We start from the raw sequence: 16619 nt of genomic DNA, 5'->3' as shown, positions 1-16619 counted from the left end.
GATAATGCCACAAATTGAGATTGATGATGGAGATATCTATATGATTCCTCTAGTTCTATGACAAGATTGAGAACAACCTTTATTAATTGCCCCCATTTCTCCAAAAACTTGACTCTTTGTCCTTCCTATGAGAAGGAAGGAGATAAATAGTTACCAGTTAGAGCTCTTAAGATGTCAACTTTCACAAGTTCTAAGGGATTCTGGATACTTGTTGAAATATCCTCTGTCACTTAATTAGAGAAGCACAAAGAAAAGAAAACCAATCTAGACTTAGGTTTAGCTAGCTTTGAAATGGACTTCCATGTTCTCTAGCCTTCTGGAAGCCATGTAGCAGAAAGGAACCAGTTGTCCCTCCTCCAAACCAGCTCAGGGTGGCAGGAGTAGGCAGTAGAAAAAGGAGATTACATGTGGGATTATTTTTAAATTTCTTGATTCCTGATTACATCCAAACTGTTGTGAAGTATTGTAGTTTCACTTTTGTAACCTATGTCACATCTGTCACCTTCTCACTACTTATAGAGTTTTTACCCCAGATCAGGTCATTATAAGTTCCCCTTTAGACAACTTCCTAATTAGACTCCCTATTTCTAACCATTTTCTTCTCTCTTCTCCCTTTCTCATTCTCAGATTGTATAACTGGAAGGCTCATACTTTTACTCTTGGCCTCAATGACTTGACACAGAATAGGCATTGAGTAAATATTTTCTCAGTTTAATTGAAAGATTTAATATCACTTTGGGGCCTTGATATGTGTTTGTATTTTTCCAATGAGGAAGACAAATAATAGCTATTTATGTAGCACTTTAAGGCTTATCAAGAGTTTTACACTTACTATCATATTTGAATCCTACAAGGCTCTCTGAGATAGTTACTCTAGATGTTATTATCCCCATTATACAGATGAAGAAGCAGTCTCAGTTAAGAAACATGCCTCTCATCAAGCAGCTACTATCAGAGGCAGGATCTGATCTTAGGTCCCTTCTGACTCTCAAGTCAGCATTCTGTCCTCAAAGAGGTAGGAACTTATGAGTATCAGGCACATTTTAACGAGTGGTAAACCTCATCAAAACAGTCTAATAAAAATTCTCAAGTCACATCAGATAATTTAATATATCCAATGAGGAATATTATGTCCTTGGCCTGACAATCTCTTGAGTTCCCTTTCTTTCCTTGTAAGAGGAAGAAATTAATATCTCTTGAGATCAACCATAATGTGAGATGAGATACATCTGAGGAGAAACCATTCATTCAGTGATATCCCAGAGATTTTTCTTTCTTTTTTGCTAATGAGATGCCATTTACACATTTTGTACTGGTAGTGCTGAGGATAGTGATACAAAACCTGGAGAGTATAAAAATGATTATATTTTCCTTTGTTTTTCTTCATTTGCATAGGCCTAAAGAATGTCTTACTTTGCTTTGTGATTACAGCCTATTAACTGAAGAATGTATTGTTAATATCTTTTCTTCCACAGAATCTTTTCATGAAATTCAGTTTCTAACAGAAAATCATTTGATACCCACTGCTGAGATTATCCAAAATAGTTTGCTGAAGCTTTTGATAATCACCCTTTTGTTGACTTCATTCTATACTTTACAAGATGCTTTCTCTTTAGTTAAATTAATAATGTCTCTGAGGTAGAAAGGAAAGGTATAATTTATTTCCAATTACAAGTAATGATAGTGAAGTCCAAGGAAGTAGTTACACAGCAAATTAATGATTGAACTGGGATTACATTTCAGGTCCCTTGATTCCTGATCATATCCAATCAGCTGTGAAGTATTGTCATTTGCACGTTTACAACCTATCTCACATCTGTCACCTTCTCACTACTCAAACAGCTTCTATTCTGCTTTAGGTCATCACCAGTCATCCTTTAGACAATAGCAACAACTTCCTAATTAGACTCCCTATTTCTAGCTATTCCCTCCTCCACTATATGTCTTCTCTACAATTGGCAAAAATAAGCTTCCTAATTCTCAAATCTGATCACTCTCTATTTCACTCCCTAGCTCAAAAAAGTTAATTTATCCTTTATTGACTATAGGATAAGATACAAATTCTTCTATTTGACATTTAAACCCTTTGCAATCTGGCACCAACCTACTCTTCAGGTTAAGTTCACATTTCAGAACTTCACACACTAAATGTGCCAGGCAAATTGGTCATTTTTCTATTTCCCCAAATTTGATATTCAATTTCTTATCTCTCTGATGTTACATAAGGTTTCCTTAGGAAAGAAAAGTGAAAATCCTGATGATTGTAGTTAACCATAATTGGAATAGGTTGCTTCAGGAAATAGTGAGACTCTCATTATTGGACACCTTCAAGCAGAAGTTTGATAACATATACCTTTGGTATATATTATACAAATAGGGGTTATGGATTGACACAGAAGGTCACAAAGGTCACATAATTTTGAAATAACTGTGATTATATAATCCTATGGAATTTAGTTTGGCTATACTAAAACTGAAGTTATCAGATCACAGATTTTAGGTTTAAGGTCATGGAGTCTATTTTTCCCTTTTCATTTTACAAATGAGGAATGTGAGACTCGGAGACGTTATCACTTAGCAAAGACTACACAAGTAAGAAGGGCTGAAGGGAAATCCAAAACTACATTCTGTGATCCAAATCCAATGTTCTTGTAACATGTTAGTAGAAAGCATAGGTCTGTAAGAAGTTGAAGATATATCTACCACTCTCTGAAGAGAGATGAGAGATAGTTATAGATTTGAAAGTTACTTCCAGAGAAAGAATAGCTAAAATCATTAAAGCATGATATTTTCAAATGAGAAAGTATAGAAAGAGAAGTGACAAAAGCATTACAAAAGTATAAGTAATTAGCAAAGAATGCAGAAGAAATAGAATGAGGGAGGAAGGAGAAAAATCAGCAAAATAGAGGTATTTCTGAAGTTACATGAAGGAATGTTGTACTATAGGACTAATATCAAATACTACAGAGGGATCAGGCATGTGGGTTATTCAATTTGGCAATTTGAAGTAGGTCAATAGTACCTCACAAACATTAGGAGCTTAATAAATGCTTATAGATTGAGTGATGGTGACTATTGAGCAGAACTTGAATGCAGAGTAACTAAATAGCATAAATTCTCAGTGTTCAGATTTTGTCATCTGTTTAGAGTACAGTAGGTGGGGATGCAATTGCAGACACTAGGAGAGAGAATGATGCAAAATAAAAATAAAATAAAATAAAAATTATTTTTTCCTCCTCCACTATCATCTAACTTCAGAGGGTATTGGCATACTGCCATAAATTCTATATAATTTTCCATCAAAATAAAGATGAAGCTAACATGTATCTAAATGCTGAGTTAAACAAATAGAAAATATTAAGATTAATTTCACTTAAATGTATTTCTTTACTTTTTTATTGTTTTGTTTTTGACATTCCTAGAAGAACCACCTGAGAGTTTGGATATTTTATCATATCAACATATTACATTATGGTATCTTTTTATTCCCCTCAACTTCATTCTTTTCCCCAATATCTTATTAAGTCTAATTATTATTCATATTAAAAATTCACTTCCTATTCATAGCTGCGCTTTTTGTGGTGGCAACAAATTGGAAAAGGAGGGTATGTCCTTCAATTGGGGAATGGCTGAACAAACTGTGGTATATGCGGGTGATGGAATACTATTGTGCTAAAAGGAATAATAAACTGGAGAAGTTCCAGGCGAACTGGAGAGACCTCCGGGAACTGATGCAGAGCGAAAGGAGCAGAGCCAGAAGAACTCTATACACAGAGACTGANTTAATAAATGTTAAAAAAAATTCACTTCCTAAAGGTTTTCCCAAGGAGGGGAAATTAGGTAGATAATACACTAAGAATCAGCAAGAAAAAAAAGTAAGGGCTCCTCATCAAACCATTCCACCTTTTAGAGTCATGGGTGATTAAAGAAAAATAAACAACTTTGGCTATCTTTGTAATTATTTTTGCTCTTTTCTATCATTTTTAAAATCTCAACAAGGACAATTTTTAATCATTAAAAAAGTATCATTTTCTAGAATTCTAGCAGCCATCAGGAAATGATTTGCTTTAAGCAAACCACAATTCTATGTTTATATGTATATATTATATGTTCATATGTATATATTATAGAACACTAGAAATGTGTTTATATATATATATGTGTGTGTATATATATATATATATATATATATATATATATAATTGATTCTTATTTTTGTTTCTAAATGTAACTACTAAGTTTTGGGACTGAAATTTAATCATTATTCAAAGCATATAATAGTGAACTTCAAGATTTCCAAGCAATAATTACTAACCTTGTTTTCTGCTCCCTTATTAAAAAATCATTGTTTTGGATGTTATTTTTAAGGTGTTTCTAAGTTAAAGTGACCTACTTATTTGACTCCATATTATTTTTCAGGAATCAAACAACACATTAAGTGAGCATGTATTGTTTACAAGGTACAGAGAAAAGACAGTATGGGGAGGGAGAGTTCTTTCCTTTAATTGGTCCCCCTAGAGCAGTGGTTCCCAAACTTTTTTGGCCTACTGCCCCCTTTCCTGAAAAAAATATTACTTAGCACCCCTGGAAATTAACTTTTTAAATTTTAATAGCAATTAATAGGAAAGATAAATGCACCTGTGGGCATCACTGCCTCCCTGGATCGCTACAGCACCCATCAGGGGGCCGTGGTGCCCACTTTGGGAATCACTGTAAGAGGGTGGCTAGGTGGCTCAGTGGATGAAGATCCAATTTTAGAGATAGGAGTTCCTGAGTTCAAATCTAGTGTCAGACATGTCCTAATTGTGTGACCCTGGGCAAGTCACTTAGCACATTCTGCATAGCCCTTACAGCTCTTCTGCCTTGGAATTAATACATAGTATTGTTTTTAAGATAGAAGGTAAGAGTTTAAAAAATTAAATAAATAAATAAAATAGTCTTCCTACTTCCTTCCTCCTGCCTCACCTTTTCCAGACTGTGAGCCTCTATATTGTGACTCCCCTTTCTTGGATGCACCTTTAATCAGGTCTATGTCATCAGCCAAAGTTAAGAATGGTATATTTGGGCTGATCCTCTCCTCTCACTTTATAGATAAGAAACATAAAGCCAAAAGAGTTGAAGTGACTGAGCTAAGGACAGGGAGTAAACTACTGACAATAGGAACAAAGTCTTCTCACTCCCAAATAAGGGATCTTTCTTCATTTCATACCATTTGATACCTTTGAATTACTTACAAGTCTTCTTGAGGCCATCAGTCCCAACTCCACTACTGTCCTTTTTGTTCTTCTTCCTCCCCTCATATTATTATAGATAAAACATTGCACTGAAATATCTGTTACTATGAGGCTTACAATAAACTCTCATCATTTGAAAAATAAAGGAGCAATAAACAAGGATGATGTTTACTGCTGGGAAGTCTTTAATCTCATGTAATGTCTGAAGTTGCTAATTCAATTAGAATTTATAAAGGACCTACTATGTGCTGAACTATATTCTAAACCTTCAGGTAACATATTGTCTGAAAGGAGCACTTCTTTCAATATCACACATGGCAGGGGGAGCAGAGTTTCTGACCATGGTTAGAGGAAACAGGAGAGGATGGATGGCTTGGGCCAGGATTAGCCATCTGTATGTGTAATTACAGGATAGACAAAGATTTAATTTATTGGTTTAATCATGTTTTTGTACTGCAGTGGAAAAAAATCTCCAAAACAAAAGCTTAGCAATAATGGCCATAAAACAGTGTTAGTACTTGGTAATATTTTTTACCATCTTCCTGCCAGCTAATGCTTCCTCATTATTCAACTTGTGAGTCTGGGCATCATTTGGAATGTGAAATGTTATTATAGAAGAGATTTCAAGAGAAAGTTGAACTGCCATGCAGTCATGATACAAGACTTTCAATCTCATTACAACATATAAAAAAGAGACTTTTAATGTTTGTGTCTAGAATTAAATTTAAAGGGAAAGAAGAAAAAGTCCACTGATAGTGAAAACTAAGTATAGTCAGTCCTAAACTTATGAATGGAATATGTTCAGAAATATCACTGGGCATTCATTGTTGACAATTCTGAATACATTTTCTCATAGAAACAGTGTTGTACATCATAGGTTGCAAAATTAAAAGAAAATATAATTGAATTTTAGTCCCACTAGTAATCTTAAGCCCCTTATTTCTACCTTGGAACTTCTTGACATATCTGATCTTCCAAGCAATCTCCAAGCTCTGAATCAAAATGTGGAACCTTGTATTCTACTGGATGTCGGGTGCTATATACAGTATACACCAGGAGGTCAATCTAAAATTAATTTGAAGAGGACAAAAGAAGAAATTATGGAAGTATTCAAGAATAAACATCCACTAAAATATTGAAGGATTCCGAGATGTAGAGACATAGAGGAAGAGATGAAAATGTGTTATGTGAATTCACAAATGCTCAAGATGGAAGGTCAAGTTCAAAGAACTCTAAGAATTTTTTTTCCAGTATAAGCATTATGTTTCTTGTTTTACAATGTGATGAGCAGGGAAATATGTGTTATATTTTAATATGTGTACAACTTAAATCATATTGGCATGGGCATTGTACCCTCAAAACTATAGAAGTGTTTCAGGCAAACTATGAGCAGGGAAATTGCTTTGCTCCCTTCTATCCTTGTGACTCCTAAACCCAAAATATCTGATAACACCTATATAAGACCCTGAGAGGATTATCCTCCTTGGATCATCCTTTATTTAGATGGACAGAAAGATACAACTTCAGCCGATGCCTTGATACCATCAGGTTATATCTAAGACATCTACCTGTCATGTCCCCTAAACTATGACAGTCACCCCCTTTGTCTTCAGGCAGACCACAGTCAGATGACCAAACCCAGCCTGTCAATGGGACAGTGCATACCAGTCTCAAGTCATGTCTTCAGCATGGCACAAAGTCATGTCTCCAACGTTATAAAGAATATAAAGACCCCAGCAGCTTTCCATCCATGCTGTTCCCCCTAGGAGGTAGTCTTCCTGGTCAGATTTAACATTACCTTGTAAATTAATAAATTTCTCTTTTTATTTTTAAGCTACCTTGCCAAAGGGTTCACCCCAGGGGTTCACCTCAAGCCCCCCACAGCAATATTACCAGCAATTTTGGTTTGGGGGAAGGAGTAGAAGAAAGGGAGAAAACATGGATTACAAAATGTTAGAAAACTGATATTAAAAATTGTATCAAAATGTAAAAAAAAATTAAAAGTTGTAAAAAAAAGTTCAAAGATCAGTTATGCATGTTGGCTGCAATATAGGTTGTGTGAAGAGAAATGCTATAAATTAATGCTGGAGAGATAACCTAAAGACAAATTATAGAGGTCCTTAAAATGTCAGGTGCACAGAGGAAAAGCCAGAGGTAACTGACCTTTGCAGACTTCCTGGTTTCCTTCAATTCCCAGTTAAAATACTATCTTTTACAGGAAGGCTTCATTGATACCTCCTGATTTTGGGGTCTTCCCTCTCTTCACTATTTCCAATTTATCCTGTCTATAGCTTCCTTGTTCATAATTGTTTGGATTCTTTTTCCCCCATTAGACTGTAAACTCTTCAGATACCATCTATTATCATAATTTGTGTCAGCAGAATTTACCACAGTCCCAGCATATGAAGGGTGCTTAATCCATGTTTGTTGATTTTTCCAGTGTAAGATTCCCTTTGTATCCTATTATTTTACATTCTAACCGAGAGGCATGACTAAATTACCAGAAATTAAAGTGCTGTTTCTCCCATTTTAGGAGAGAAGTTGGTAGGAACTTATAACTTATGTCAGCCCCTTAGCTGCTGCCTTCCAGTCGCCACAATTTAGCTATGGTTCCTGCAATAGTTCTCTCAATACTCATTCTTCTGTTTCCAAATTGAGTCCTTTGGATGCCACTTTAAATTGCTTATAAACTGAAGCAGTAAATTCTCCCCCTGAAATTCTTGGAATCCTGGTTCCTCTTTATCCTTGATCCCTAATCTCAATTTAACAAAACCAAGAAAAACAAAAGGTTCACTTCATTAAAATAATCAGGTGTTTGTGATGAGCAGCAGGAATGTCAAACCTATTGCACAAGGATCATGTCAAGGCTCTTTCAGCTACAACACAAAGCAGGCATATTACACAACTCTTTGTCCTTTTGTCCAAATGAATATATAAGTGGATTAGCAAGTCTTTGTTGAGAGAAACAAAGATTTACATAGTAATTTTTTACATAATAGCAATAAGAAGATCAGTGAATTTTAAAAATTAAGCAAATGTGAAACTGGAGCTTGAAACATCTACAAAATGCCAAATAGAAAGTTTTATGAGTTGCCCCATTATTTTAACTGGTTATTTTAATGTTTCATAGACTTACTCTTTGTAATTAATATTAAAATAATGTCCTTCCTATAACAGAGATGAAATTGTAAGATCTACTTAGGAGGTGATAGTAAAATGGATAGTGCAAAAGTCCTCAGATCAGGAAAACATAGATTCAGATCCCTCATTTGATCCTTACTAGAAGTATAATCATGAGCAGTTCATTTAAATGAGTCTTGGTTTCCTCTTCTATAAAATAGGAGTATCAATAGCTACAATGGCTACCTCAAAAAAGTGTGATGACTCAGATAAATAATATGTGAAAAACACTTTGCAAGCTTTAGAGCTCTTTAGGTATTTTACTTGTACATTATACTACATCTCTATAAGGATAAAAGAAATAATGTATAAAAAGCATTTTTGTGAATCTTAAAGCTCTATCTATATAAATACTAGTTATTATTAGAGTGCTGGTTTCACATGATTATAGTCTCATGCAAAGTATTTCTTGTTATTAATGATCTTTTCAATCTGTCTGGCCAAAATAAAGGTTATCTTTAGAAATCTTCCTCCTTGTAAAATTAACCTTTTTTGGTAGGAATTGAACCTATAACATTAAAAAACTGTAAAACCATTCTATAATCAACTCTATTGTATATATAGAAATAAGGAATGCAGTCTTTGCAGTGCATTTTTGATCTAGTCATTGATAATATCTTAATGCAAGAACACAATAAGCAGTTGTTTATTTGATAATCATTGGTAACATCATTTTGTGATTTGAAAAGTGCTTTATATGCGTAACACATTTACAATAGCCCTGAAAAGTTGGTGTTATTATTATTTCTGTTTTATAGATGAGTAAACTGAGATAGTCAGATGTTAGGGAGTTGTTCAGGCCCATATGGTTAATACATGTATAAAATAGAAGTCAACTTCAGGTTTTTCTGATTCTAAGTCCAACACTATATTCATTGTGTTAGATTATTTAATTTATATAATACAATGCTTTTATAAAAAAAACATTAGGGGAAATCGTGAGTTAAAATAATTGCCTATTTTTAGATTTAACTTAGGCAGTCAGGAAGCTAGGCAAAATATAAACACATAAAAACCTAACCTAAAGGTCAATTTGTTTTATAAAAAAATAATAACAAAGGTTTTTGTTGCCATTGTTTTGTTTTAAAGTAACTATGGAAATAGCATTTGTTATATCAGTATAGCCTTTCTTTAATTTTATTAAAATCATTTTGAATCCAGAGAGTGAATACACTGCAGAGAAAGCCCCTTGCAAAACTTAGGCTAGATATCAGCTTTCATTTGGTGTTCCATTGCTCTACAAGAGAAGGTTATCCATGGTGCTGGTTGTCTGATTTTTTTTCTAAGCACCATTTCCATCCTTTGGGAATGTTCAGTCATCCATCAAGCTAAAAGGCGAGGACAATACTAATGCAGCATATAAGGCTATAACAGTAAATACCTTGAAAAGGAAAAATGAGCCAGGGTCATGGTCAAATCAAGACAGATGAGTATGCTTAAATTGTAGACAACAAGTTTATTCATGCCTATCCCAAACCTACTGAGGATGAAATTTTAACTGGAAAAGGCCCTTCCTTCATTTCTCCCAACTTAGTGATATAAAGTTATGATGAAATATGACTTAAATGATCTAAATAGCAGTTTTATCACGGGAATTCAAACAGGCATCCCTCTTAGAACTTTGCCCCTTCCAATGGATACTGCTTTATTCAGTATCAAAAAAGCTACATAAATGATAGGGTCTCAAATTATAAAGCCAGAATATATAGATGTTATTGTTAAACAGCCTCTGTAAGCTATAAAAGATTCTGAAAACTAATCAAGTTACCATAGTTCTGGAATAGGACAAATACCTCTTTTCATACAGAGCAAGTAAAGGGAGGTTGAAAACTATAGGCCAGTGAACTTGACTAGGATTCCTAAAAATGTAAATATAGAATAGACCACTAAATAGGTAGGGCATATATAGCAGTGAATCAGTGATTACAAAGAGAAACCTTAGTTTTTTAAAAAGCAACTTATGTCAGGCAAACATCATTTCCTTTTTTTTGACAGAGTTACTATATTTGTAGATCAGAGTATTCAGTTTTTAATTTTCAGTTAATTATTTCATCTTTAATTAACTGTAAATGTTCCAATAAGTGAAGTAAATTTCAATGGTAAATCATGAAATTAATTGAAAGTTTATATATTAAATTAATACTTAAATTTTTAATAGTTTTTATTTTATCAATAAATTATTGTCATAAAGAATACTTGATGAAAAAATTTCCTTCTTGTGAAGCTCCTACTATGAGGGTAAACTGACATTTGCTCTGCAATTTATAACTTTACAAAGTTACTCCAGAGCGTTGAGAGATTTAGTGATTTGTCCAAGTTCTGCAGTCAAATGATATCAGAAGTAGAACTTGAATACAGCTCTTTCAGGCTGATCATCCACTACAAAATATTGCTTTTCTATTTAAGCATTATATAGATCTATTTTAGAATTTATTAAAATATTTGGTAGTCTCATGATGTTCTTATTAAAAAGAGGGAGATGGGAGAGATACTAATATAATTAGATTGTTTCATTTGTGATTTAATAATAGGATATAAAATTTAATTACCAATAATTTAATCTCAAGTTAGAAGGATATCTCCCAGGAAGTAGATCTTTAGACATGTCACTTAACCTCTCTGGGTCTCAGTTTACTAATTTGTAAAGTAAAGAGGGGTAGTTTGACTTAATTCCAAAATTTCTCCTAATTCCAAATTGATACTTATATTTTATTTTTATGTTCATCTTCAAAGAACACAGTATTTCTAGATTTCTTGTTATTTGTAGGGGAAATTGTACTTCTGCAACACATAATATTTGAAGCAAAATTCAATGAATTAAGTACCTTCACTAAAACACTATATTTTATTTTGGCCAAAAAAAAGTATTAGAACTATATTACCATATCTATGTCAATCAGTGGCACTACCCTGGTTGTAAATAGTACTTTCTTTAAATCTTCACTGTATACGAACACTACCAAATTCATTTTGTCTCTAGTAGTTCCATGTTCCTTTGTTGCAAGTTTTCCCTTCTCATTCATTACTAATTCTAAGTATCAACCAATGTGCTCCCAGAGGCCATGCTAATGTATATCATCAAATTTGACCATAGGAAAATATATAGCATAGGCAAATTTCCCCTTTAAAGTGTCCCATTTATACTTTGCTTCTCCTTTGTTCCCTCTCCTCATACCAGCTAACCATAGGTCTTACTAAGATATCAGACACTTAGAATCAGGAGTATTTGCTTTTAAAAGTGAAAGAGGCCAATGGTTAATCTAAAGTGATAATCCTCTATGGTGGAAAGTTATACACTATAATACAGGTAAAAGTAAAGAAAACCATTTTTTTTACAGCAACCCTAAATTCCCAGCTCATGGAGAATAGTTAATTTAATAATAAAGATTTGTGCTTGTGTTCAAGAAGTGTTTTATATGTAATTAGAAACTAACTTCTTGAACACAAGAATCAATCTTACATATTATATACTTATATAATATATAAGATATATTACATATGTTTAATATAACATATACACCTATATTACAAAACTATTAATTATAATAGAGTATTTGTAAGAAAACAAAAGCAATAAAAGAAAAATTATGAAAACCGATCAATTCATTGAAAACATCAGATCATCTATAAAGCATTCCAACTTGTATATTCTCCTTGCTCTCTACCACCTTTTTATAGGAGAGGAGATAGATATCTTGGAAGAATTTTTTTATGTTGATGAATATATTGTATTGATTATATGTTTTCTGTTGTCAGCAAACCTGTGCATAGAAAAAAATTCTTCCAAAAAAATTTTAGACTAAATTTCCTCTCAATTAAGATTATGACAGCTGCTTTTAATAATCAACAAATTACTTTGTAGGATTTTTATTTGTTTAGGAACTCATTTACTTCTAAGGGGGAATTTGCATTAATCTTATCAGTCATGTCATTGTTTGTTTTGCTGAGTAGTAGTTTTCCTTCCCATACAGTTAAGACAAAACTCTGCCCTTCTTGATAAAGCTATTGAAGTTATTTTAAATGATGGTGCTGAGGCAGCTACTCCTTGGCATGCTACAACCTGCTTTGTTAATGAATATTTTTAAGCTACTTTGAAGCCCTAACTATGAAAATATAATGGAAATGTGATTACTGTCATTCTAGTACTGCCAGATTTGCTAATGAGCCAATAGTCTTTATTTTTGTCTTGGACCAAATTTGGCAACTGTTTGCTAGCAACACAAAATAATGATTAGCACTTAAGCTAAGGTTCTCAACATTATGCTATGGGATCAAGTTTATGCAGATTCATAATTGTTTCTTTTTAGTATTTGCAAAAAGGCCACATTTCAAATGTTCTTCCATTTTATTTTCTCATTACAGGCCCCACAAGTAGGCAAAATGAACATGGAAAAGTCTTAAAGGGGGAGAGAATAGAACATTTTATAAATGGGTATACCAAATCTGCTATAAATGCTTTATACAATAAGAGTCATAACTAGGATTGTTTTATAGACAGAGAAAATAACACAACCACACCAGATGAAAGTGCATATCAGAGAGATAAAGAGCATCTTAGTTTTACCAATGCTAAAATCTGTGAAAATTAAAACAGAACAACTGCATAGCATTTGACTATAATAGTGTATCAATAGCATGTTGTAATGCTGGATTAACCTTATTCCATAAAACTTTTCATTCTTTAAAGTATTTTCAAATATATATGATTTTAGTGCACTGGGAATGCTTATACAGTCTTCATGAGATGCTATGGTTTAAAACAATATCAGTGCTGCTATTGTATATGTTCTGGCACAAAATATCCTTTAGTCAGAGAAAAATTTTGCTTTAGATGGACCATCGGTCTGATTCAGTGTACACTTTCTTTTCTTGAATGCCCTCATGTCATGTGCCCCTCAAAACTTTATAAAAATGGTTTACCCTGTTTCTTTAATCTTCTGTAATACTAGCTGAAGTACCTTGCTTGTCATTTTTCAATAAATATTTTTGGATTTATTTTAATTTTAGAGAAGAGGAAGTTAACAGAAAGAACATATCTCTTTGAATTCTTTTCATTATGCAAATATCTATCTAGTTCTCCTTCTAACTCCAAAGGTATTGCATGTCTTCAACAAGCACAAAAAAGCAACTGAAAACAAGTAATATTGTTTACATATATTATTATGCTTTGTGAAATTCAAATTGTATTATCTCTGAATTATTGACAACTTTCTCAGTTCACTGTAGCCTATTCTATGGGCTTCTAGAATGATGTCTTGTCCTACTGACATTTTGCCTCTTCTCCTTTCACTTCCTATTATTCACTGATACAAAACTCTATTTTATGATTTCCATCACATGATCCTTCATTTTCCTAAATAAGAGGAAAAACAGGTTCCCAACATTACTTTTCTTTTCTGTAAATCTTGGAGTAAATCCACAATCTCCACTGAGATAAAGTAAAGATTTTCACTGGCAATTCAATTCCATTAAAAAGTTGTTTCATCAAGAGAACAAGATATGAACGTATCTTCATAACACTAAGAAGAAAAGTGTGATATGATGGATAAAAAGCCAGTCTAGAAGTAAGATTTTGGAATCAAGTTCTGTCTAGGATATACAATGGCTTTGAATATAAGTCACTTAACCTTTGAGAGTGGAAGATAAAGATCATGGCAACCTTAATTGATAGATGGAGTCCCTTCACCTCCGAATTCTTAATATGAATGAAGTCACAGTTTCCATCTATATTTTTAAGACTTAGAAAATAATAAAAATTCAATGTCATTATTATTTAATAGTTGATAATTTCTTTTGTAATGAATTTCTGGGACAAGATGGACACCACTTTGAGTGACAAGACTGGCAGTTGGAGACCTCAGAATGTACCCAGGTGCTGTGAGCCAGGGCCAAAAGTCTGTTGGAGCCAACCCTATAAATACCCATCATGCACAGCATAAGACGGCTCAGTCTGAAATAATCTTGGGAGGTGGGAGGTCAAGAGGGAAGGTAGGCCTTATACCTGCAATCCATCTGCCTTGCTTGAGAGAGCTAGAGAGCTATTACAGCCATCATCAATAGAGCTGTGAGAGAACACTACTGCCAGCCAAGAAGATCATCAATAGCCTTCCCTAATTTTTGGCTTGGCTCCAGCCAAGTCAAGCCAGAGTTAGAGAGAGGGTGAAGAATCTCCAGTCTCTACATGATCCAGCAATCTCTGTAGTGGGTTGATCATTAACTTAGACTATTAGCAATAAGGTTCCCAAATCTTCCATTCTTTCCCTTGTTCCTAACCCTATTAAGCTAGAACCAAATATAGCTATTTGTTACAAAATACCTTTCCTGAGTGGTGAATATATCTAAAGCCCTTGGGAAAAGGAGATAATCACACAGTCAGATCACATTGTTATTCAATTAGCACACCAATAGCCCTTATCAATATTTATTTCAACCCCAGGTTGAGGAGCTAGGGAAGTTGATTACACCCACAACTTCTCTGTGGTTCCCTGCTTGGGCCACAGTTAAAAGGAGACAACTGATAGGCTTAGTTCAGCAAAACCTGTCAGGTAACCCTTGTGCCAGCAGCTTCCACAGAGAAGCCTGTGAGTGAGTGTGTGTGTGTGTCTCTCTCTCCCATCAAATCCAATCCAATTTTTCAGGTCCCCATTATCCTCATAACACTTCTAAATCATTATAAAGGAGGCTAGCCTTACACTAGACCTTGAATGAAGGGTTTGGAAATGTAGAAGAAATGAATAAGCATATTAGAGGGACAGAATAATCAAATGGAGACCAAAAGAAATATGACATGATTTGAAATTTTGAGTTGATTGATTTGATCAAAAAATTTGAGTTGATATATTTGATTAAAATTTTTGATCAATAATTGATTTGATTTCAATAACCAGAAATTATTGAAGAGGAAATTCTTATCATCAAGTCCATATTTAGGATAAATAATATGTTAGTAAAGTATAAAGTGGATCAGAGATAGCATAGACAAGTAGGGAGGAGAAAAGTTAGGAAACCTGAGGAAAAAGTCCTTAGAGGAAGAAGACAGGATAAAGACAGAGGAAATTCAGAGTTATTAGCACATTATCAGGTAATCATGAGATACTGAGCATAGATCAATTCAAAGACACTCTCATATATATATGAGCTTGATTGGATTGTTTTGATTTTGTTTTTATTCTAAGGGAGTGATTTATTTCTGGGGTGTTAGTGACTGTACATTGACTCTACTAATATGAACCATTTAAATATTTTATTAAAACAGGAGCTCTCAGTACTTTCTGGAAAGGTTAATTCTATGTGGCTCAATAAACTTAATTGTTGTAATAGTAATAATAATAATATCAAAACCATAATTTGTGATATAATACTGTTAGAGAGCATCACCAAGTATTCAGCACACAGGAACTCCAAATATTCAATATCCATTGAGTAATTTAGATATGACAGAAAAGAAATGGATTCTTAAAACTTTAATAAATTTAGAATATCTTCCATCACATCATGGAGTACTCTTGATCTTCTGGAACAGCTGTTCATCAAGTTCCTTTCATTTTTCCCATGTACCTACTCACAGCTGACCAACTGTCTTAGAAAATGAGGTAATGTAGAAATTTACAGACTAAAGATTTGAGGTTTGGGGAGAGAAATGCAATTAACTTACTATCAAAGAACAAATGTGATGAACTTCAAGTACTAAGGGCAACTTTAAAGAAAATCTTTTAATTTCATGGGTCATCAGGCTAGGAAAGAATTCTTCACAGCATAGGTAATTTTACTTTAAAAATCAATGTCATTTTCAAAATAACAATAGCTCATTTATATAATGTAACAAGCTTTCCCTGTTAGGTTGTAATCTCCTTGAAAGCAGGGTTTCTGTAATGTCTTTGTGTAAAGAATGAATTGCAGTGCTTTAAACATAGGATCATAAGATTTAGAATTACAAATGCCCTTAGATTATGATGTCTATCATTGGCCCTTACATAGATGAATAGATCAATAGTTGAAGGTGACTTTAAAGGCCATTTGTCCCAATACTTTCATTTTATGTATAAGAATACCAAACCTTAGAAAGTTTAAATAACTCATCAAAGATCACAAGGTTGTAAGTGGCAGAATGAAGATTAAAATTTATTTTCTGACTTCTAATCCAGAGTTCCTTTTTCTATAACATTCTTTGTCACAAGTCCTTTATCTTTCCTTATTCCCTCTGAC

Source organism: Gracilinanus agilis, chromosome 3, assembly GCF_016433145.1.
Source record: "Gracilinanus agilis isolate LMUSP501 chromosome 3, AgileGrace, whole genome shotgun sequence".
NCBI lineage: Eukaryota > Metazoa > Chordata > Mammalia > Didelphimorphia > Didelphidae > Gracilinanus > Gracilinanus agilis.
The sequence above is the reverse complement of the archived record's forward strand: the minus strand, read 5'-3'. Positions refer to the sequence as shown.